At 48.6% G+C, this 22,936-nt stretch overlaps 1 protein-coding gene across 19 annotated transcripts in view; it reads right to left on the bottom strand.

The window, feature by feature from the left end:
- Positions 1–22,936, bottom strand: part of FoxP (forkhead box transcription factor P) — a 201,724-nt gene that overhangs the window by 89,288 nt on the left and 89,500 nt on the right. The gene's annotated exons all lie outside the window — the stretch shown is intronic.

The raw sequence follows: 22,936 nt of genomic DNA, 5'->3' as shown, positions 1-22,936 counted from the left end.
GATTCGCCAGTCTTATATCAATTTGTTCCTTCCTTGAAATTTGACCGAGCAAATAATTAACGAGCATTACGGGAACCCCAACGTTGGAACAACGATCGAAATATACGGTCGACCAACAACCAGTTGGTTGACGAACAATCCCGAAAAATATAGCCATTTCCTGTCCGTTCCCCGTTTGTTTCCTCGCGCAATTTCGTGAGGACGATTTGCCGAAATCCTTGGCAGATTGTACGTCATTCGGTTTTCAGGGGGTGAGAGCATCCCCGCGGGACCGCAAACAGCCGCTCCCCCAATTATCTACGACACGAGCGAGCGAGCGAGCTGATGGCGAGACGTATAAGCGGCGCGTATACGTGACGACGAGGCTGCGAATGAGAATCAGAACTATTCCCTGCCCGCCCCTCTTGCCTCCTCTATTACGTAGGATAGAGAGGGAAGCACGGCCTCCACCCTAATGCGGAAAGAGCGCGAGCAAGACGACCACACCGTTTCACCGTTTCCGCAGCGTCGACGCTTTTTGAATTAACCGGCTGGACATTAGAATACGAAATTGATATATTATGGGCGTAGGAGCGAGCCCTCCCCTTCTTTCAACCCTCGGTTGAAAGGCCGCGAAACCGCGGGGGTTAGACGGAACCGTGAAAGAAGAAGGGCGGAAGGTCCGGTTACACACACTCTTTAGGCATGACTGGACGTCGTTCGCATCTTTCATCGCATTATCTGCCCTCGTAAAACACGCCTTTATAGGTCCCCGAAACGCTCCACCTCCCACCACCCTGTGTCCTCCTTTCTACCCTCCTCCACGACGATCCGATCGCCAACTATGGATATTAGTTTTTCATGGGTTTATTCGTTAAAGAAACCCCTCTCCCTTTCTTTTTCTTTACAACCGCCAGGGAGAATAATAATACTTGGTGGTGGTGGTGGTGGTGGAATTGGCGATTCTTGAAATATATATCTCTATTTGCGTGCCCCTCCCCTATCGATTCTCTTAATATTCTCTTTCTTTCTTGACTTTGTCGATTTTATCGAATCGAAAGATATCGAAGAAAACGAAGAAAATACCTATTTCAAATACCTGTTTACCTCAGGTAAAAGATACCTCGTAAACTCGTTTGTTATCGTAGACTCTTAAAAACCAAAATCCCTTAAAGAGAGACTGTTCGAGATACGTATCTCGGGCAACGACCAGCATCGCTTTCTTTCTTTCTTTTTTTTTTTTTTTTTCCTCCGGCTGATTTATCGCGGTGGCGATTAAGGGTGCGCGGAGGAGAAGCGTTCCACCTTCCAGCGAACGTCGATCCGATGGTATACTCTCGACGACGATGGTTCGATCGGCTAATGGCCTTCTGTAGACATTAACATTGACGAAGAAGTGTGCGACGTTTATGTGAGCGTGGCGTGGTTAATTTGGCTTTAAAGCTACCAAGTCGACCGTGCCGCTGCACACCCCTCCCCTTGCCTGTATCCCCGTGCTTCGTTCTCTTGTTAGCATACTTATCATCCGGCGGTGGAATTAAGAACGAGCGAGGTGTCTAGGGGTGTGAAAGTATCGAGAAGCGGGGCGAGGGAGGATGGGAAGAAAAGACAGTGACACCAGAGAGAGTGCGTGCGGGACGGAGAGGGTGGGGAATAAATGGTAAGCGGGCTGTTGATAATATCAGCCTCGAGTAGAACGGGTATTGGCTGGCGGACTATTGTCGGAATAATGTTGATTGGATTCAAGACCGAACGCATTAATCTGCCTTCTTTTATTATGGACCGAGAGGGACGATCTTAACCTTCCATTCTCTCGATCCGACCTTCCTCGAATGATACTTGCACCGAATAGAAAGCTTCCCTTTCTTCTTCTTCGTTTCCCCACGCGACAACACTGGAATCTGTCCATGCCTTTGTTCAACAAATTTTGGTTGATCGAGTTAGAATTTTTCTCGTTTCCAAAAAAAAAAAAGAAAAAAAAGAACTCCAATTCTATTCGATAATAAAGTTGAAACTTGGGACGATCGAATCGAACGACAGATATCCCGGATCAAGTTCATTCGTCACAGAGGTGACGATTCGATTCCTAAGGTTGCCGAGTAAGGGGGCTGTGGCTGTATCGCGAAAAAATCGTGCGGAACAATGGCACGAATTGGAGGAGAACTATCACGCTCGTCGAAGCTTTCAACCGGGAAGGAAGAGATCCAGATGGATGATCGTAAGTGGTGGACAGAGGCCGATAAGGGTAGGTCGGTCGGATCTCTCGTGTGACCAGAGGGGGTTTTGCCGCTCGTGCTGAAGAATGGACCTCTTTGTTTAGCCGTTTATGGTGGAAGAGATTTAGCCGGATTGCCGTCAGCCGATAGCCACCAACCGGAGGGGGATACGAAGGAGGTGATAGCGGAATCCGTGAAACTCTCCTCTCACTAATACGTGCTGCTGCCGCTCTTGGCCTCCACCCGTCCTTCTCCCTCCTCCTCCTTCTCCTCCTTTTCTTTTCACCCTCTTCTGTTCCGCGCCACACCGTTCCACAGCGGCCAGAACACCTTCCCAGAGGCAGGAAGAATCGCCACGCTTACGAGCGACGACCCCTTACAATGGCCGAACATTAGCTGACAACAGAGGTGTGGACATCGTGGATAGTAGAGTCCTAACACCCTTCGGGGCTTGCCCCTCCGCTTGATTGGCCGGTCAAACGTTTCGCATTTATAGCCAGGGATCTAAATAAAATCTCTGCCCCGCTCGGATAAGCTTTGCGCCTCGCCTCGAAAAATCCTTCCACCGGATCGGTGTCGGGGAAGGAAGGATTCGATACGAGGGGAATCCGTAGTAGTCGTGTCAATCGTGTATCTCTCTATTTTCATTGCGGACGCGCGAAGAAATCGCGTTGTTGAAATTGCGAACGGCCGGGAAAGACGATAAAGACGATTCGATTCGGGCGACTACACTGTTCGGCGGCCGTGTCCCGTGCTCGATCGGGAGGACTCGAGTTAGTCCTGGAGAGTGGCGATAGGATCCAACCAGGAGGTGGTTGGACACGACGCTTTTGAAATAGACATTTATAGAAATGTGCTGGGCGAGGACGGTACGCTGAGATACAGTTATGCAATAATGAGCTGATGTAGGTAATAGGATTATGCCCGAATCTCCTGTAATTGGCCGCTGAAAAGGTCAGCTCGGTTTTGCTAATCACCCACTAAAAGGTAACTTTGGACGCTTTACAGTTAAGCTTAAGAGGTTTACTAGGCTTTACACGCATATACGTGGATACTTTACGATTGTTTCCTTTTTCCCGGCCGACGACGCCAACGTTAAACCTCTGTCATTATCATTTTAACGCAATAGGATTAATTATACATTCGTTAACCGTCGCCCTCGCGCAAAGAATCCGTCGTATTCTCCCCGCTCTCCCCGGTCAAAGCGAAATATATCCGATCCAGGATAAGTGGTAAATTCGCATGGAAAAAAGGGCGTTAAGAATCGCTGTCACTCCATTCAAAATAACAGGCACGATGATGAATGTACTCGCGTCCACTGGTGATCGCTGATTCATCATCCGTTCTTGAAATTTCGATCATCATTCGCGCCAAACGATTCATGTTTCTCGTAAATGTAATAATTCGGAATTACGGAACGAAACTATCTTCTACTGGTCATTCTCCGTCGTTTCTCCGTGAATCGTTATTTCAAAAAAAGAGAAAGAGAGAGAAGAAGAAGATGTAAATCTCACGATTACGGAAAAAAGGCGACAGGACCTTATAAATTTTCAGGTGAATTCAGCGTGGCGTCGTGGATCAAGGCTGGGTTGGATTGGGGATGAAGGGACGAAGTTGCAATTCACTTCGATATATTTACTGTGAGAACGGTCGGCCCATTCGTGAGTGGCCGTGTACGAGCTATGGACAGATCGCCGCCACGGTCTTCTTCCCTTTCACCTTTTCGAGTAAATAAGGAGCCGGCCCACGCGTATCCAACACGTGTATCTATCTCTCTCCAGAAGCACACGCGTGTTCGCACATTTGCGTGGCCGCTTTCGCACGTCCCCATAGTGATTTATGAAGTTTCCCACTTTCCTTCTCGCTCGCAACTCTCATCCCTTGCATCCCTCAATTTTCGCCCATTGAAACTTGCGCACGGACCGTCCACCAACCAAATCCGATCGTTTTCTTGGCCCGGATCGAAGGAAAAATAATCAGCCTCCGTTCATTCAGAAGAGAGACAATAAGTATCCATTAGCCGAATAACGGGGATGGAATAAGAGCAATATATAATGCGAATAATAGCGGCATAAGAAGGAGAGATCCTCGGGGCAACCCCAATATCACGCAGCGAGACCGAAGAAAAACCGAAGCACTCGAGAGCCGCCTCCGTCTTTTAGCCTCGGTGTGGGTGGGGGTTGGAGGGTGCTCAGCCGTGTAGTGTCAATGAATAAAAATTTGCGGCCGAGGGTGGCCTCGCGTTTGACGCCGATTTTAAAGCTTACCCTCCAACCTCGGGGCTCAGTTAGATCGCTCGCTTTCTTCCAGCTTCGCTTTCTTCTCTCTCTCTCTCTCCCTCTTTCTCTCGACAAGACATTACTTTATATACCGCGCTCGAGCATCGCGAAGAAGAGTCACGGTTCGCAATCAGCGGTGGCTGAAACTCGTACTTATTTTCGCCCGAGTGCCCACAGCCCTCGCCCACAGCCCCCTCCCTCTCGGCCGCATCTAACTCCATCCGAGATATCGAGCCAGCCGGAATAAGAGCCCGGTTTCGCCACGAGATCATTATGCCACGCCTTAAGTCGAGCTAATATGTTCCTCCTGCTGCCAGACGAACTGCCACCCTCCCTCTCTTCTATACACGAATATATATACGACCGTCGCCAAGTGGAGGAGCGTCTCGCGAGCTAGAAACGCTTGTGCCGCGACATTTAGACAATTTAATGCCGTTTTATAAATTATACATCGGCCGCGAGATCGCGGGGCGAGCCGATTACCAGGGTGGGATCGTTCGTTTAATCCTCCACCGGGGGCACACCGCCTGGTGGAAAAGCTTGGATGTTATAACGGGCGGGAAATGTTAAGGGTGCAATGTCAGGGAAGAGTCCGTGGGAAAAGCCGGGGGAGCCAGACGAGTTTCCGTTGATACGAATTCCCGATTTGTAGGTTTCTAGACGGCGTGCCGCGCTCAGCCTCGTTCATAATGTATCCTCAGCTTCGAAGTCACCGCGTGGTGGATGTGTGTGCGTGTGTGTGTGTGTGTGTGTGCACGCCACGAGAAAATTTCACCGTTTGCGTTGATAACGTTGATTCTATTTATTTCCAAGGATTTTCTTCTCGCGCGACACGATGTATTTTCGAAATTCGGTGATTCGATTTCCCGGGGAGGAAATCTTCCGAGTAACCTCCATCTTTCCCCCGTTATGCCCGCAATGCCTCATCCAAAAAAATGGCGTCCCGAAGATATAACCCAGACACCTCGGAAAGCCCCATACGTTGCTGCATGAATAATAGGTCGACGCGAGCACGAGACGTTGCCGCGGCCTCGCCAACGTTGAGGGGCGAGTCTAGGGATGAATATATCAGCCTCGATGTATCCAATCATTCCCTTATTACGATATCGATACATTATTTCCGTAATACGACGACAGCGTCGTAGCGAGGGGTGGGATATCTTGCGAGGAGAAAAGGGACGCGTAGGCTTTCAACCTCCCCCCTTTTTTTCCAACGGCTGGAGGAAAAAAAAACTGATACGTACGAGAGGGTGACGAAGGGTGGGGAGAGAGAGGGTTCCTTACACTCGCGCGTTCTCTGGCAGGACTATCGATTTCGGGATTAGGTGGCAATTTTTCAAGCCTATGGCGAATAATTACCGAATCCTTCCCCCATCGAGTGGCTTCCGCCATAAACGACCTTCGCCCTTCTACGCCCTACCGCGCCATCAAAAGACACATGGATTCTACGCTCTACGTCGCTTCGCGAAAATGCGTTAAGAAATACATTCTCAGGTCGGATGATTAAAAGACAGATCCTTTTGTCCTCTTCGAATACTTACTCCGCGCCTATATGAAATTAACGGATTTTTGGAAAATGTTATTCCAAATTATCGGGAAATTTGTTTCTTCCAAATGTATCCTCCAAATAAATAAAGTTTATCGATTCGTTTATTTAAAAGAGAAAAAAAAAAAATATTCCTGCTAGAACGAAGCCACGTTCCTACGAATAATCCAGGGTCGATTTTTTTTTTTTTTTTTTTTAACGATCGAGCGGACCAATATACGAGTATGGTAGCTCCCTCCTAGAAGGAAACTCGAGCGGAGGGGGGTGACGGAATAGGGGTCGGGATACCTTCATCTGCGGATTACTTATGCACGAGCAGCCGCGACTCATTTCATTGCAACGGAGCCAAGACTTGGGAAGCAAGCCGAGTCAAGCCGACGGAAAAATGTTTCTATTTAGCTCGCTTAAGCTCTTTATTAAAGGTTCGCTTCTTCCGCGACCGAGAGAGGGAGAGGGAGAGACTTGGCTGGCTTTTAGAATCTGCGCTAAAATCCGGAGCCGGAGGCTCGCGCCACACCGAAACTCGAGAAAAAGAGATTGTGGTCTGGCTCTATCTGTCTATCTATCTGTCTATCCTTCTCCCACGAGCGCATTCCTTTTCCATCCCCACGCGCCCGCCCCACCGTTTCCCTTTCCTTCGAGAGGCCTTACACTTAGAGAAATCTTTCGCGTGGGGGAGGAGAATGTGGAGAAAAGGATGGCCGGAGGGAGGTGAGGCGAGGCGAGAGAAGGAAAGAAATTGCGTCAATTACCCGCTGATTTCGGCATCTGATCCACGGATTACGCCCCGCCGCGAATGCTGATCCCTCTTTCGTTTATTGAGCGACGTTTTCGAAATGACACGTCCCGATTCCACCGTTTCGCGATCCCCCTCCCCCACGATTCACCCTCCGCTCTTTGCCTCGGATAAGAGTAACGAATGCGTAATATACGAAATTGAATGTTTTAATAAACCGAGCTGGAAACTCACCCGCTCGAGGGAGAAAGACACCCCCACCACCCTGGAATGAATTAGAAAAAGGAGCCACCAACGTTATCATCCGTATTCCTTTGATTATAGTTTTCGTCACCACCGTCGCCGAATCGAGGCAATCCACGCATTTTCTCGATCTTTTTTCTCTCCTTCTTCTTCTTCTTTTTTCCTCTTATATACAAATAAAAGTAGAGAAAAAAAGAGGAAGAGAATCCTCTTCGTTCGATTCTATTTCTTTCTCGCGGCCGAGAATCGTCTCTCATCAGCGTTGGGGAGGAAGGAGGCGAGGGAGCGTTATTCGATGGCATATTTTCGATTATCGGCCAACGAAGCGTAATCTCGCCGTAAATAGAGGATTGTCTCTGTATAGCGGAAGATGAGGTGGCTGCGGGTTCGTGGGAGACGACGAGGAACGAAGGACGAGAAGGAGAAACGATGCGTAAGACGAGGGTTGGCGGGAAGGAGATGGGAGTAAAATTCGAAAGGAGGGCCGGAGGGGGGGGTGAGAGAGGTTAGAACGTCGGGGAGGAGTGGGGTGGGGACCGGGGGGGGGGGAGAGTATAGCCACCAGCGGCTCTTTAAAAGAAAGCGGGATAAACAGACAGTTGGAGTTCGAGGAGGGAGGAAATGTAAATTTCCAGCGAGCTGGAAGGAAGAGAAAAGAATAAGGGCTCGAACGCCGTGGCGTGGGTATATTGAGTGAGGAGCGACTGGCCCTTCCACCCGCGTCGCCTCGCCCTTGCTTCTTTAAATTTCATGTGCCAATTGTGCGCGATTGTCTTTACTTTGCCTCCTCTCTTCCGTGGCAACCCGGTTTATACCTCGCCTTTCTCGTTTCGAGGCCTTCCTCCTCCTCCTTCTCCTCCTCCTCTCGACTTTCACACCAACGTTCGCACCAACCGACGTGAGCGTTTTCCGCCACCGAATCATCGATTTAAACCGATCCTCCCCCATCCTCGACCTGCTATCGGTTTTAATCGTAACACAGAAAATGTATATATATCTATATATATATATATATATATATACCGTGACGATGACACGTTAAATACAAGAGACGCGAGAAAACAAGTCGAGTCAGCTGCTAATGATGCAATTCGCGCAGGTGCAATTGAACGCCGAGTTTATCGCGTTACTTTCTCGTCTCTGATTTCTCCGTCAACGAATCGAACGAATCCGCGGCAAGTTTCCCGCTCCTCGAACGAAACGCGGCGAACGAAATTCATTCTCTGGAGAGATTCTATTCTAAATGAACGAATGTGTGATACTTTACATATATATATATAAAATACGTACGATACATGGGCGAAAATACGGGACGAAATTACGAAAAGGGTCCATCGAGTAGAAAGATTGGAATGGATGATCATCAGCTGGAGGCGATGGCGAAACGCGTACGACGCAAAGAAGTCAATGTCCCTCCTGGGGCTCGCGGGCTCGCTCTCTCGATCAGAGATGAATCAAAGAACGAAACGTTGGCCTGGACGAGGCGAGAGACAGACGTGGCAAAAAAACGTTCGAAACGTCTCGTCGGGCGGACACGTCGTGTCCTTCTGACGAGGTTGAAAAGGGATGCAAGTCGACGTTCGCGGAATGATATTCAGAGGGATGAAGGGCGCATAGAGAATGGAGAAGCAACCGATGATGCCGGATCGGTGTCCACCGATGGATAAAGCGAAAGATTCTCTCGACGCGAGGGGAGAAGAGTGTGTCGCGTGACAGGGGTTGAAGAAGAAGCACGCCAAGTCGAACGGTCACCCTACGTGCCAAGAATTTCTCGCGGTTGACCTTCCCTCGCCCACTCAGTGTTCCCAGCAGAAGACCGAGTAGTGTCTGTCTTGGACGATGTTGCGTCCCCTGCTGCTGCTGCTGCTTCCCCTGCTTCAACGACGGGTGGAAAAAGAAAAAGAAGAAGAAGAAGAGGAGGAGGAGGAGGAGGAGAAGGAGACGGTTGTAAGCGAGAGCAACAGTCGCTGAATAAACACAAAGTCCAGTTAAAGTCGTAATAAATGTCTCCTCCTTTCCGATGGGCCCTTCCTCCTCCGTTGTTTCTTCTTCCTTCTTCCTCTTTTTCGAGGCCGTCTCTCTTTCGCTCTTTTCACGCTCGCCTTTTCGTGCTTGCTTTCCTTTCTTTCGCGGAGACAAACGGTATTGAGGGTGAAAATTGACGGCTTTATCGTCCCGCTTCCGCGAGAACTTTCCGAGGATTTGCCTTTTCCTTCTTGACGGTTTCGTATTTTCCGCTAGACATTTTCCTTCCCAACTTTTCCCCACCCCTCCCCCGTTTCGCAGCGGCGATTGTCTCGGGGAAAGTCTTTAAGAAAGACTGATTGGACGCAATCATTTGCTCTGTTCGTTTTAATCGCGCCACCCCCTCTCAACTAATCTCCCTCGCCCTTCGTCGCGTCCTCGTCGCGGGTTAAACAAATATTATTTTTATCCCTCGAAAAAAATTCCGAAGAAAGCCGAATTTCTTCTTCTTCGTGAAAAATAAGTTCGATCGATCGACATTCCCCTTCGTTCGCTCGTTCGTTCGTTCGTTCGTGCCGTTTCCATTATATTAAACGATCGTACCTGGCGATCGAGTGTAACAGCGACAACGATAAAGTTGCTATGTATACAGCGATATCCGACAACACCGAATAAACACATGGCCGATAGATATTTATTTTTCTGCCTCGTGGCGGCTTAAACCCGGACGAGATACGCGAATAAACAATCCCGACATATGTTTCTCTTCCACTTGTCGTGCAGCTTTACGTGCAATCGTTCGCTTCAATTATATAACCGATCGTTTTATTACACCGCTCCATCTTCGCCGCCCTGTAAAACCGGATATTCGTTCTTCGCGCTGCGCAAATTTCTGCGCAATATTCGAATTATTTCGTACGTCGTTGCAGTCCCGAATATCGTCCTCCCATTTGTCCCCTCCTTGTTGGGATCCTTGTCGCGAACCATCATCCTCGTAAACCATCCTCGCGATAATTCGATAAATCGAAGGTTAAGGACCTTTGGAAGAGATGCGATCGATGCTCGAGGGTGGCTCGAGGCGACGCGGGGCACTCGCGCGGTGGAAATAGCGACAACGATGACGCGCGTTTTTTTTTTCTCTCTCTCTCTCTCTCTGCTGAGCGAAACGAACGATGCGCATCGGCCACCGACGGGATCAACATTCCGCTTGAACGCTGGTGTATGACGCTCTCGATGACGCCAACACTCCCACGCGATTTTCCAGGCGCCCCCGAATGGTATTCGGATCGCGAAACAAACATCCTGCGTTCCACCAACGCGGAGAGAGAGAGAGAGAGAGAGAGAGAGAGATGGAACGCGTCCTTTCGAGCTCTGTTGTTTCGACTCGCCACAAATATTTACCAAATATCGATCCCCCTTCTACCAACCCCTTTCCACCCCTTTCCACTCTCTGCAACGAGTAGAGAAGGGACGAGGATACGCAAATTGCATTTGCGTTGACCGCCGCTTCTGCCTCGACATCGTCGATATTTGTACTAGGTTGTGTATCGAGGCGGAGATTGGCGGATCGCCAATTAAAATCTGCGTATTCGTTCGCTGTTCGCGAGGCAAGAACCGAATTGTTATAATCGCGGATTCGCTTATGGACTCGTCGAGCAACATGTTCCAAGCCTCTCTCGTCGCGTGCCTCGAAGCGAAATCGACGAATCTCGACGAGGATGATTGATTTACACGCCTTATGATCCTTGCCCGTCCCCGATCCGTTCCCGAGAATCTCGACTATATTATTGGCGCGAAAAGCGTGGCTCGGGATCGGATTCGATTCGTAGATTTTCGATCGTATCGACGAAAAATGGAAATGGATCGTACGTCGTGGCACGACGGTGCCGAGCTACGCCACCGCGCTCGACACGTGCATTATGCATACCACTTGAATAACGGTACACCGGTCGTATGTTGACTTCCCCGGCCGGTAATAGATAGTAACGCGTTTATTTTTAACAAAATTGCCGGCTACCTTGGGATAATGTTAGCTTCCGTCTTTGCACACGAGTAACGTCTATGTAACGTCTTATCGATCCACACGTATCCGATATTTACCATCCGCAATTTCTTTTCATCGAAGGACTCGGCCTTGCTCACGCTCGCGTAGGGCTTACCCCGGCCATCCTTCTTCTTCTAACGAGTATTGACTTTAAAAATATTCCACCGATTCCGAAACGGAGGAGACAAATCGAGCCGCCGAGCAAATCGAAAAAAAAAAACTTCGATCGATTACACGATCGAGGGAACGAAAAATAATTAGACAAAAGGGGTTGGCTGATTATCATCGAGCCGAGAATTCGAGAGAGTGGATCGTCCTCCTCCCTCTTTTCAGGAAACGTAGGTAAAGGTGACGACGGGCAACGACGTAGGTCGTTAAAATAATAAAGGTTGTTATTGAACCGGCGGGCATTCGCGCAAAAATTTGAATTCCTCCCGATCTGCATCTGTCGCTCTGCCCTCGCTTTCCTTCTCCTCCGCCTCCTCGTGCGTTTCCTCCCTTCGGATGGAATGGCCCGCGAACCCTACCCAATATCGAAGAGAAAGAGAGAACAGCCCGCGACATTATGCGAGACCTATCGATACCGTGCGCGGTACGATTGCGGCCACGCGACGTCGTGTTATTAAAGACGGAGAGGAGGGAAGAAAAAAAAAGTTTGCCAAGGGGAGAGAAAGAGAAGAAGCGGAGCGAAAAGACGACGAAAAGGGGGTGGAGTGGGAGAAAACGGGACGATTTCGACGATGCTGTTTTTTCTGTTTCCGTCATGCGGCATGAATATTCCAGCACGCGCATCTGCATAGGTTTTTCGTTCGAGAAAAAGTAGAGCGAAGCTGTGCGGTCGGTGGCGGGGAGCGGTGGTGGAAGAAGAGAAGACAGGGAATAAAAAGAAGGAGAATGGAAAAGAGAAATATACGAGGAGGCGAGCTAGCTTTGGGGAGGAGGACAGAACGCGAAAGGTAGAAGAGAATATACCGGAGGCTTGCCTGCCTTTCCACCGGTGACGTATTATGCGAGAATAAGGAGAGGAGGAATAAAGGGGGGGGGGGGGAAGGGGTCTGAGACCGGGAGCTTGCCGGGGAGGAGGAAGGAGGCAGAATGCGAGCGGTTGGAAAGGTGGATGGCGGAAGATGGAAGGCGAAGAGTGAAGCGGGAGAGGACGTCGTTTGGCAATCTTAGGGGATTCCGTGGATACAATGGGATCTCAATACATCACCTCGCCTAACCCGACGCCCAACCCCCTCCCCAACCGCCTTGTGCCCCCGATGTTCCTTCTCTCGTGCCACTTCCTCGTACCTCCCCCGCGTTCGTCCGCGCTTGCACCGGCACCAACGAGCTTCCCAGATGCCGTAATAGCTTAGGAGCCGACGTAATAGCTGCCACTGCCTTCCTAGAGAGAGTTATAGTTCAACAACGCAGAAATGGAATCGCGAGAGAAAGCTGCATCCGAGAAAGGGAGAGAGATATAGTGGATAAGGGGAGAGAGAGAGAGAGAGAGAGAGAGAGAGAGAGAGAGAGAGAGAGAGAGAGAGAGAGAGGAACTGGCAGGTGGAAGTTGTATATATAAGTAGAGCTGTGCCAGCAGTTGTGGAGACGGTGATGAAGCACACGGGAATGGTGAAACAGAAGAAGGAAGAGGGAACGAGGTAGGAGATCTCGAGTCGGATGCAATAATCACGAGGGAGAAGGAAAACGATTACGAGATGTCGCATCGCTTGTTGCAGTTGCAGCAAAAAAAACGAAAAATTTTAAGACCTTGAAATTTCCTCCTCTTCTCATTCGAACTCGTCTCGATCGAAGTGGAACGTTTAATCCAATGAGTTGTTCTTCATCGAGTTCTCTCAAGTTTCTCTTCACGACTTTCTATTTAATTATTATATAAATAAAATCGATCGTAACCTCTCGAAATAAAAAATTGGAATTCTTCCTTACTGCTGTCGTCGTCGAAACGACGACACACAGCTTACGTTCGACGTGTATGGAAGCGATACATCATGTCACGTCGTCGATTTGCGAAAAAAATTGGCGGCAATGATGACAAGAGGAGAAAGACGAAAGACGACTACTAGGATTACCAATGGTAGCTCGATTAAAAAGAAGAAAAATAAAATAGCGAATAATTCGCTATTTGTCTTTTGTAAATTTTTTACCAGATTTTTTCCCGGATATGCGTATCAGGGATTGTATTAAATCAATTGGCGTACGGAAGAACAGCGGTACTATCTTCTCTGTCGGAGAGGAAACCGTAATTAAAGCGTTTCGCGAACCGGTCACGGCAACGAGCAAGACGGAGAATAATTAATAGCAACGACGCCGTGTGTAACGAGATATAAGTATTATTCAGACCCGAATCGATCCCCGACCGGTTCGATGTTTGGAAACCTTCGAGTATTTCAAATACGTTTATCGAGCTTAAATTTCACGTTTCTATCTCCTAATACGAATGGATCGTAACGCGATATTCGTTCCCCGAACGATTTATTTTATACCCTCCCCCTCCTCCCACCGTCCAGACGTCCGCGCCACGTCGTTCCACGCTTTATTTCCATCCCAATCATTCATAATATATATAATCTATATATAAATCTAACTGACGTGCATACATGGTAATACACCGTTTTGTCGGCAAATTTCTCGCTATTTTCAATTTTGAGAGAGAGAGAGAGAGAGAGAGAGAGGCGAAAGAACAAACCGGTATTCTTCGTGAAATGAGATTACAACCCGAGTTCGAAGAGCTCCCCCGGCGAAAATTTGTTGGAAAGTAAAGATTAGGAGGGTGGAAACGGACGGTGGATGGAGAATGTAGGAAAATCGCTCGAGTTCGAAGCTGAAAATCATGCGATCACGTCCGCATCCTCCGCGCCATTTCTGTTTACCGTGCACCTAGCACAGATGCGTTACGTGATGTTGAATACCGTGATCCCGCATTCCAGTCGCGGGCATCCTTTTCCAAGCCGGAAAGAATCCGCGCCCCCTGTTGTCCTGTCTAACACCACCCTCCTTCCTCCCCCCTCTCCGCTCCTCTCCCTTCCTCCAGTTTCCGCCCCGCATGCCCGTGCTACCTTCCTCGTTCGTGCCGCCACCCTCTCCACCTAGGAGCCTAGCGTCTTCCCCCTCCATACCATCCGGCCCCCCCGTACACCGAAAACGTAGAAGGTGCATATTCAGGAGAGAAGCTCGTGGAAACTTCGGGACGTTGACACCAGAAGCTGGATTCTGGATGGTTGGGTTGGACACAACCCGTCCGTTAACGTAGTACCCCCCTGCGCGAAACTGGTAGGGGGTAGGTAGGTGGGTACAGGCTGTAAGAGCAAGGTGAAGGGAGAAGGAGGAGAGGGAGGGAGAGAAGAGAAAGGTGGAAAAGCAAGACACAACGAGAAGGGAGATGTGTCCCGGCAGCTAGACGTTTCATGGGAGGAGGGCGGAAAATTCTTCGTCCACCGTTGTTAGACGAAGAAGACCGGTTATTACGTCGACCTCGTCGTAGTCGTCGTCGTAGTAGTCGTCGTCGTCGTCGTCGTCGTCGTCGTCGCCGTCGTGGCTGTCGACGTCGACGTCGTGCAGTTGTAGGCCACGTCGCCCCGTGGAAAAGGCGTGGCAACGTCGCGTTCGCGCACCTTTGCACCTGGTGCGCCGGGGAAGACACGCCTCCGTGGAATTCCTCTCTCTGGTCCGCCTACACTCCCGTTCCTCTCCTTCGCCATCTCTGTCACTCCGTCCGCATCCCTCTGCCTCTCTCGCTCCACCTCGTCCTGGCTCACTCGTCCATCCGTTCTCCACTCCTCCGTTCGTCTCGCTCATCTTGGCTAAGAGGAGATCTCGCCGATCTCTATTCTCTTCTCTGCCTGCCCCTCTACCGAGCCAACCTCACCACTACTACATCCTCTTTCTCTCTATCCACTACTTCTGGACCTCCACCACCAATTCTATCCTCCGTAGCCGGGAGAACCAAGCTCCTCCACCACCACCACCACCACCACCACCACCACCACCACCACTACTACCACCACCACCACCACAACCACCACCACCCATCACCACCACCATCGGTCATCACCGTCTCCTCTCCTGGACTACTCCACCGCCACTATCCTGCTTTAAAATCGTTCCGGTTAGATGCATGTGTGTTTCGTACATAGGAGTACGTAGTAGACGAAATCCGACGGTGACCGAGACGCATGCCCGTAGAGTACGTGCGACTGCTCGCTCGTAAAGGGTACGACACGAGGCACCACGAATGTGTGCGTGTGTGTGCGTGTGCGTCAGACTTCTATTCGCACGGTGGAGCTCCACATATACACGTTCAAGTGCGCGCGCAATGCTCGCCTCCGTTCAACCGCTAGCTAGCTAGCTAGCAGTGCCATCCGCCCACTCGGTATTCACGCCGTTCCACGTGACCCCCCTTAAAACCATGGTACCCCTTCCACCGACCGAGCTTTCGGGGGAAGGAAAGGAAAGGAAAGGAAAGGAAGGGAAGGAAGGAAGGAAGGAAAAGAGGGAAAAAAAATATAGGGGGCGAAACGGAGAACTCGAGTAGAGGAGAAATGCTCGCGAGCGGGTGCGATTACCGCAGACTCGCGGAATCCCTTTTTCACTCCCCAACCCCCGTTGTGAAGCTTCCTTTTTTTCCTCCCCTCCTCTCTCTCTCTCTCTCTCTCTCTCTCTCTCCTTAAGATGCGAGCTACTGTCGGAACGTTGCCGTGTACGCGTCTACCTAGGCAGGGCGGAGAGGGGGAGAGAAAGGACGTACGTATTGATCAGGTCCAAGTAATGTCTGGAGATGCAGTCGGAATTACTTTGGGTCATTTGATTTCTATGCCCTGTCACGAGGAGTCGATGGAAACCGAATTCATCCCCTTCGAATCGTTCCGAGTGAAATGGCTTGCATCTGTTTTGAGTTTGTCGATAGTTTGATCGACGAATGAAACGACTTTTTATCGTTAAAAGAAACGTTTCCTTTTTTTCCTCGAGGGAGAGAGAGAGAGAGAGAGAGAGAAAGAGAGAGAAGCAGACGATAGATTACGAAATTGTTTGAATTTCTTTCGTTTGTATGCGTTTCCATTTCGAGTTTTGCTGTGACGACGAAGGAAAATCTATCGTCTCGAACGAAAGAGACGGAAGTTAACGAGCACGAAACTTTGCTGGACGTTAAAAAAGTCGTATATGTATATAGGAACGAAGAATGGAGAACGGAGGCGGAGATAAAAGGAAATTTTCCTTCTCTACGTCTGAGCGAAGAAAAAGGAAAAGTCACGTTTTCGGGCTGTGCGACTCGATCTCGAATGTCCCTTATCCCGAAGTCTGACACTCGTAACGAGCGGACGAGTTGGGTAAAGAAAAAAAAAAGAAAAGAAAAAAAAAACCATCGAGAGAACGGTAAAATCAAAACTATAATCCTTCTTTTACAACCCTCGTGGAACAACGCGTGTCGTAAATTGCTTGGCTTCGGGTCGATCGAATTTCCGTGAAAAGACACGAGTGATGCAGATTTAATTAAAACTGCGCTTCCTCGAGATTGAATTAAAAAAGAGAAGAAGTTAATCGTCTTTTCGTGTATCGATCCTAGAGATCCGACGTGGACCTAAATTCCAACTGGACCGGAAAATTGGAAAAGGCTCGCCGCTCCAGTTAATTATCGTCGTTGGCGATCGATCGAGGAAAAGCGAAGCCTCGCCGTCTCCCAGGAGAAGGAGGTGGAGGAGGAAACTTGAAAAAAAAGTCCAAGGACGAAAAGTTAAAGTTAAAACGACCATGCGATTATCGAATTAACAATAACGCATGCACGGAACGCGAGCGTGCTTGAAAACTTGGTGCCCTTTTCGCCCGATTTTCAGATCGAAATCGCTCGAGGCCGAAGAGAGTGTTCGAGCGTGAGATCGCGCCTGTTGGTAATTATTTACGGAGTCTCCCCTTCATTAAGACACTAATTATTACCGGTGCGCATACGCGCGCGTGTAACAAGTCGGGGCATATAGAGAGAAACTAGAATCAGCTACTACGACGAAACTTCCCTGAACGTCGTATCATCCCTTTCTTGCCGAGTACAGCGAGTACGATAACGTTTGCGCGAATCAAACATCTGTTTACAAAGTTGCAGATTTCAAGCACGTAGCACATTTCGATCGACGCGTCTCCTTCAATTAATTCTACTCGCGATATATTCACACTGAAACTTTGCAAATATATACGACGTTTCTTAAATAGATAGATATATATATATATATATAAATCGAACAAAATTAGGGAGTAAATATTGCTCCGTAAATTTTTGTTATAAAAACTTTGTTCCGCACAAACATAATTCTATACGTAACATAAGTTTTGTTATTAAATTGCGTCAATTTTGTCAATAAACGAGAGGACGAGAGGAAAAATTGTTGGAATCCTTAGAGGGAGGAAATTAGATTGTTTCCAGGTGATTAATCGAGGCGGGGAAGGATGGAACAGGTTTGGAAGAGGTGTGTCGTGCAACAGCACGTGGTGTTTCGCGCGAGAGGCTGCGTTTCCCACGCGTGGGGGATGACAGGGGTGTATACGGTCGGCCGATCAGTGGGTAGAGGGGTTGTTTAGAGCGAGCGAAAGAGAGGAAGACAGACGGTGAAAGGGAGGAGGAGAGGCGATGAGGAGGGGTGAAAAGCACGTGGTGCAGGCGACGCGCGCCTCTCCAGCCACGGCTGCCTGTATATCTATCGAGCATTCCACCCCCAGCATCGCCCCCACTTGTTGTGCTTTACCGTGTTGTGTTGCTATGTTGCCTTGTGTATCGAGAAAGTTCAACGCCGGCTAGACGATGTTTCCCATCCAACACCGGCCGTCAGAATCAACAGGCTTCTCTCCTCTCCAAACTCCGCTCCGTCTTCTCTCGGAGGAGGAGGAGGAGGAGGAGGAGGAGAAACAGGAGGATTCAAGAACGAAACTTTTTCAACAAGATTAAAATTTCATGATACGTAGAACGGCAAGTCGAGGGAATAGAATTTTGATCGGGACGAGGAAAAACTGGCCTCGACAAATCTCATTTCGAGATTTACCATCGTGGCCACAACTTTCTTTTTGATTACGTCGGGGACGTTGCTGCGGGAGATCGATTTTTTTTTATTTTTCCCCTCCTCTTTTATTTTCTCCCCTGCTACTTTTCTCCTCTCTTCTTTCTTTTTTTCTTTCTTTCTTTTTTTTGTTTTTTTGAAAAACTATCGTATTATCAACGAACGATTTTGAAAAACGATTTTTCGAGGAGGAAGAGGCCGAGCGAGAGATTCGACGAATACTTCGAGTCTCGGAAATGAACCGGATTATAGGAATTAAATTTTTCGTTCGATAAACGCAAGATTGTTACGAACGCAACGGTTCGTAATAAGTTTGAAACGGCGATGTCTGCCGATTTTCGACCGGCAAATTCGTTGATTATCGAAAGGGTAACGGACAGGGAGTGCCGAGTTCTTCAAGGGGATGTATGATTATTGAACGCCCGTTCTCGGTCGAATTTTAAGGGCGGCAACCCTAAAGGGAATATTCCCGCCGTTCATTTCCTATCAATTGTTCGTTCGCAACTTTTAATTCCTTCGCATCGATCTCGAAAACCTCGCCATTACGATAATAATAATAATAATAATAATAATAACTTTTCAATTGATATTTAAACTCTGGCACTTGTTAATGCATTCAGATAACATTCACAAGATGACGCGACAAGAGAGATAATTTTCAACAACAGTTCTCTCGAGAGGTGTTTATCTGTCGACCAAGCAATTTTTGACGAACCCTTCCCCCCCCCCTCCCCCGCCCCCTGAAAATGTAGTCCACCGTTTCGCGATGAATGGGAGATTCGAGCGATACAAGTGACTACCCCAAAGGGAACATCCCCCAGGATCTTTAACTCTGCAGTCCTTCAGAAGCAGGCGGCCCACTTGGTATGCAAGAAGTATAGCCATTCATCTCCCGATCTCCGGCAAAGACCCGACCTCCGGATATAAATTAGCTTTTGTTTAGCATTCAATGCAAGCCGCCTTTTCCACCGGCCATCCCCTACCCCTCCCTCCCCCACGGTTGATCCACGGTTAGACAGCCCACCTGGCCCGAACCCACCCCTGGCAATCCTGGTGCAATTAATGTAGCCACTGGCTGCCGCCTCTCGGTCGAGCCAATTAAACATTTGCGATTCCCGTGAAAAGGAATAATCGCCTCCGCGTTAAAAGGGAATTAAATTCCCCGAGGAATATTGGGGAAAGAATATCCCCTTCCCATCCCCGTGAAAAAGCAAAAGAAAAAGGAGGAACAAATAAGAGGATGAGATCATCGATACGATATTTTCTAATTCGAAATCAAATATCTCGATCGATTACCTAGAAACGAATAATCTGTGCTAATCTGCACTTTTCCATTGGGGAGGAGAGGGAGGTAAGGTAAGGTAGCCCCGTGGTGAAACATCCTCGAGGATAAGGCGGGGGAGGGAGGGAGATGTCGAGTACGTGAGCTACATTGTCCGTCGCCGAATCTAGGAGGTTTAATCTATCATTACGGTGGCAGGGAAGGAACAATGTCGGGTAGAGAGGCGAGAAGCCGCGGTAACTAGCGAGGAATAATTAATAAATGCGCGAGGATGCATTAGTATGCGCGGTGGCATAGGATGAGCTCCGTGCGACGTGGGCCGCGAGCGAGTGTGGGTTTTGGAGAAGAAGGGAGGGGAGAGAGTCGGAGGAATTATAAAATAATAAAGAGAGAATTACGTAATGCGAGGATCAGATGAGAATTAGAGAGGACAATGAAGACGACGCGGGTAAACCAGCGTCGTCTAACCGGCTAGACCGTCCAAAGGTGGGTGGTGGAAAATGGTGGTGAGGGAGAGGGCGAGGGATGGAAAACGGAGGTCGAGGACCAGACGTCTTAATGTCTGCAACGTCTCTGAACGCGTCCCTTGCGCATGACTATCCTCTCTCGCGAGGTTACGTCCTATCCTCCCGATAAGATACTTCTCCTCGCTCTACGATAATAAACTCCAACCAATGTCCAACAACCGATGCTTGTTTCCTGCGCCGATTTGAATAAATTGATTCGTGAACCAAAGTTTTCGTAGACGGTGGAAAAAATTTTCCTCCTTTCGAGAGATCGATGGAGGAATCTTTAAAGGAAATTCGTCGAACGAACGAAAGGAGGGAATCGCACGAAATTTATCGAACACGTAGGAAGGGGATAGGGGGAGGGGGCGTGATCTCGTCCATTAATCGGGCTTTCTAATTAGTAGTCAGACGACGTATACCCGGCCGCGACTTTGTAAATGGTAACAATGTTATGTAATTAGGTAAAAAGTTCTGTAATCAAGAAGTAGATCTTCTCGGGAGAAGGAGGAGGTTCTCTCTCTCTCTCTCTCTCTCTCTCTGTCTGTCTCGAGCCATCCCATCCCTCTCATTCGTATTAAAATAGTCTCGCTAGGAAAGCGTGCGTTGCGCCCTGCATATCTTAAAACCCAGGGGTTGCCGGAGGACTAAGATCCGCCACCCCCTCATCCGGTTCTGATTTTTCTCGCGATTCATATTGGCCACGGAGGAAAGAGCGGTCGGATTATGGTTCGTGAGAATCGTGGGCGTCCCTCCTTCTTCTTTTTTTTTTTTTTTTTTTTTTTAATTTTTCCACGCTCCGTGAAAAATATTCCCGCGATCGTGGCGAACGCGTTTTTATTTATTCAACACGAGCGAGCGAAAATTCGCGTCACGGGCGTGTTCTAATCGTGTCTATTGAAAAAAAAAAAAAAAAAAAAGAAAGAAAGAAAGAGAAAAGAGAGGAGAAAAACGATCGCGACAAGTTGAAGCGCGTTTAATTATTTCGCAAGACGCAGAGAAGTAAGCGCTGCCAGTTTATTCGAGCGGTTATTCGATGTTTAATGAAACAGGATCGAACGAGTTGACCAGGTATAACGTTTGCACGTGCACGATCGGCATTAGTCTTCCCGATATCATCGTATAGAGTCGAGAATCATTCGCAAAGTCAACGAAACGAACCGAAACTGTTGACGTCAGTGTTTCCAACAAGCGTATAGTTCGAGCACGATGATCTCATTGTCCGATACACGCGCAAACGTATTAGCCGGGCAAGATTTTTCGCGTACGTGCGTGCATGTACGATACACGCGCGCCCGTGCGTGTGTGCGTGCGCGTGTATCGAGGAGTCGAGCACCGTTCCCCGGCAACACGTGTGCGTTTGTCAGCTTCTTAGAAAGCGACGAATACGTGTTCGCATGTATAATTTTCCTCGTTTCCATGGCAACCTCTATCCTGTTCTTGGCCCGATTATCGCCAAGTCGTGGTAAAAAAAAAAAAAAAAAAAAAAAAAAGAAAAAGAAAAAAGGAAAAAAGTAGCTCGACTTTTTCTTTATCGAACGCTCGAAACTTTGTAGCGATCGAAAGAGTTAAAACTACGACGAGATTACGAGAATCGAACCGAACCGAATCGAATCGATCGAGGATTTAGAATCGATAAGACGAAATGTCACGTTTCGACGACGAGAGAACGATATTAGATTTTTGAGTAAATAAAGGAAGTCGTATATCAAGCAAGCTTAATCGAATAGCTCGCGGGCGAAAGATTTGAAAATTTCTACTACCATTGAACACTATTCGCTCGCTCGATCGAGCTCTCTCTCTCTCTCTCCCTCTCTCTCTCTCTCTCTTGTTCTCGTATCGAAGGGTGGATACTCGAGCAGAGAACAGGAGACGTGAAACAGATCGCGGACGACGAGTTTGATCGCGATGCGCAGGGAGGAGGGAGGGTGTTAAGCAGCTCGTAGGATCGCGTGCAATAACGGCTGGTAGTTGTGTATCGGCGTGCACTGACACGACTGAGACGAAACGATTTCAATAAACAAGCTTGACGCACACGTACGTGCAAAGTGGCACGAATGGTTTTTTCCTAGAGCCGGCTACGTGCGTGGGCGGCATCGACTTTGCTTCCCTATCGCACGTAAAAGCCAAGATAAACATTATTTATTTATTTTTTTTTTTTGTCCCCCCCCCCTCTTTTTCTTTCTCTTTCTCTTATTCCATAGAGACGCGTATACATAGAGACGCGAGGGGACGTGGCGTGGTGTACGTGTAGGTTGCGCTGGTTGTGTCGTGTGCATAAGCATCGGTGAATGAAGACGTTGTATCGCAATAAGGCGGTACGGTTACTATTCGATAAAATTAAATCCGGCGATCCTCTGAACGCGGATATTGCGCCCGCGATCGCAGCGATGTAAATCGTTGGTAAAATACGACGAGGCCGGTTACGTTAACCACGTTGGCAATTGCGTGTTACATTCGTCCCTCGTTGCTTCGTATCGCGTACGATTTAGATTGCACGTCACTACCCGTTTATTTAACTTTACCAGCACGCGCATTACTTGCGTTACAATACAACGTTTACGTCACCGGGCCCCGTGCCATTTCATGAAAATGTGCATTCTTTTAAATAACGATATATCAAGTTGCCGTTCCGCCCGACTATGCACGAGTAAATAAACCGTCAAAAACCGTCCCGTCCCCCGGAATATTGCGATGCAAATTGGTAATGCGCGTCCATTACATATCCGCATTTTCGCGCCTCCTTTTTGTTTACGAACGCGAGACTCATCCGATATAAAATCGAAAGTGCTACCGTTCTGAACAACGTTCTAACGGTTCCGTGCAAACCGAACCCTCGATTTTACACAATTCCCATCAATCGCGACCGATTCGAAAAGGCAAGGAGAAAGGGAGAGAAAGAGAGAAAGAGAGAGGAGAAATTGGTTCGGTAAAGTTTTCCCTAAATCGTAGGACACGTTTCGCTCGTTAAGAGTCGTGGACGGATAAGTAACGACGGCGCCGAGCGAGTTGGCGGAGTGGTCGGTCGGTCGAGAGAGAAGGAGAGAGAAAGAGTGAGTAACGAGGAGGGAAGGGAATGGAGGAGGGTGTTAGGTGGTAC

Source organism: Apis florea, unplaced genomic scaffold, assembly GCF_048593485.1.
Source record: "Apis florea isolate Af1SG1 unplaced genomic scaffold, ASM4859348v1 contig_3587_pilon, whole genome shotgun sequence".
NCBI lineage: Eukaryota > Metazoa > Arthropoda > Insecta > Hymenoptera > Apidae > Apis > Apis florea.
The sequence above is the reverse complement of the archived record's forward strand: the minus strand, read 5'-3'. Positions and strand labels throughout refer to the sequence as shown.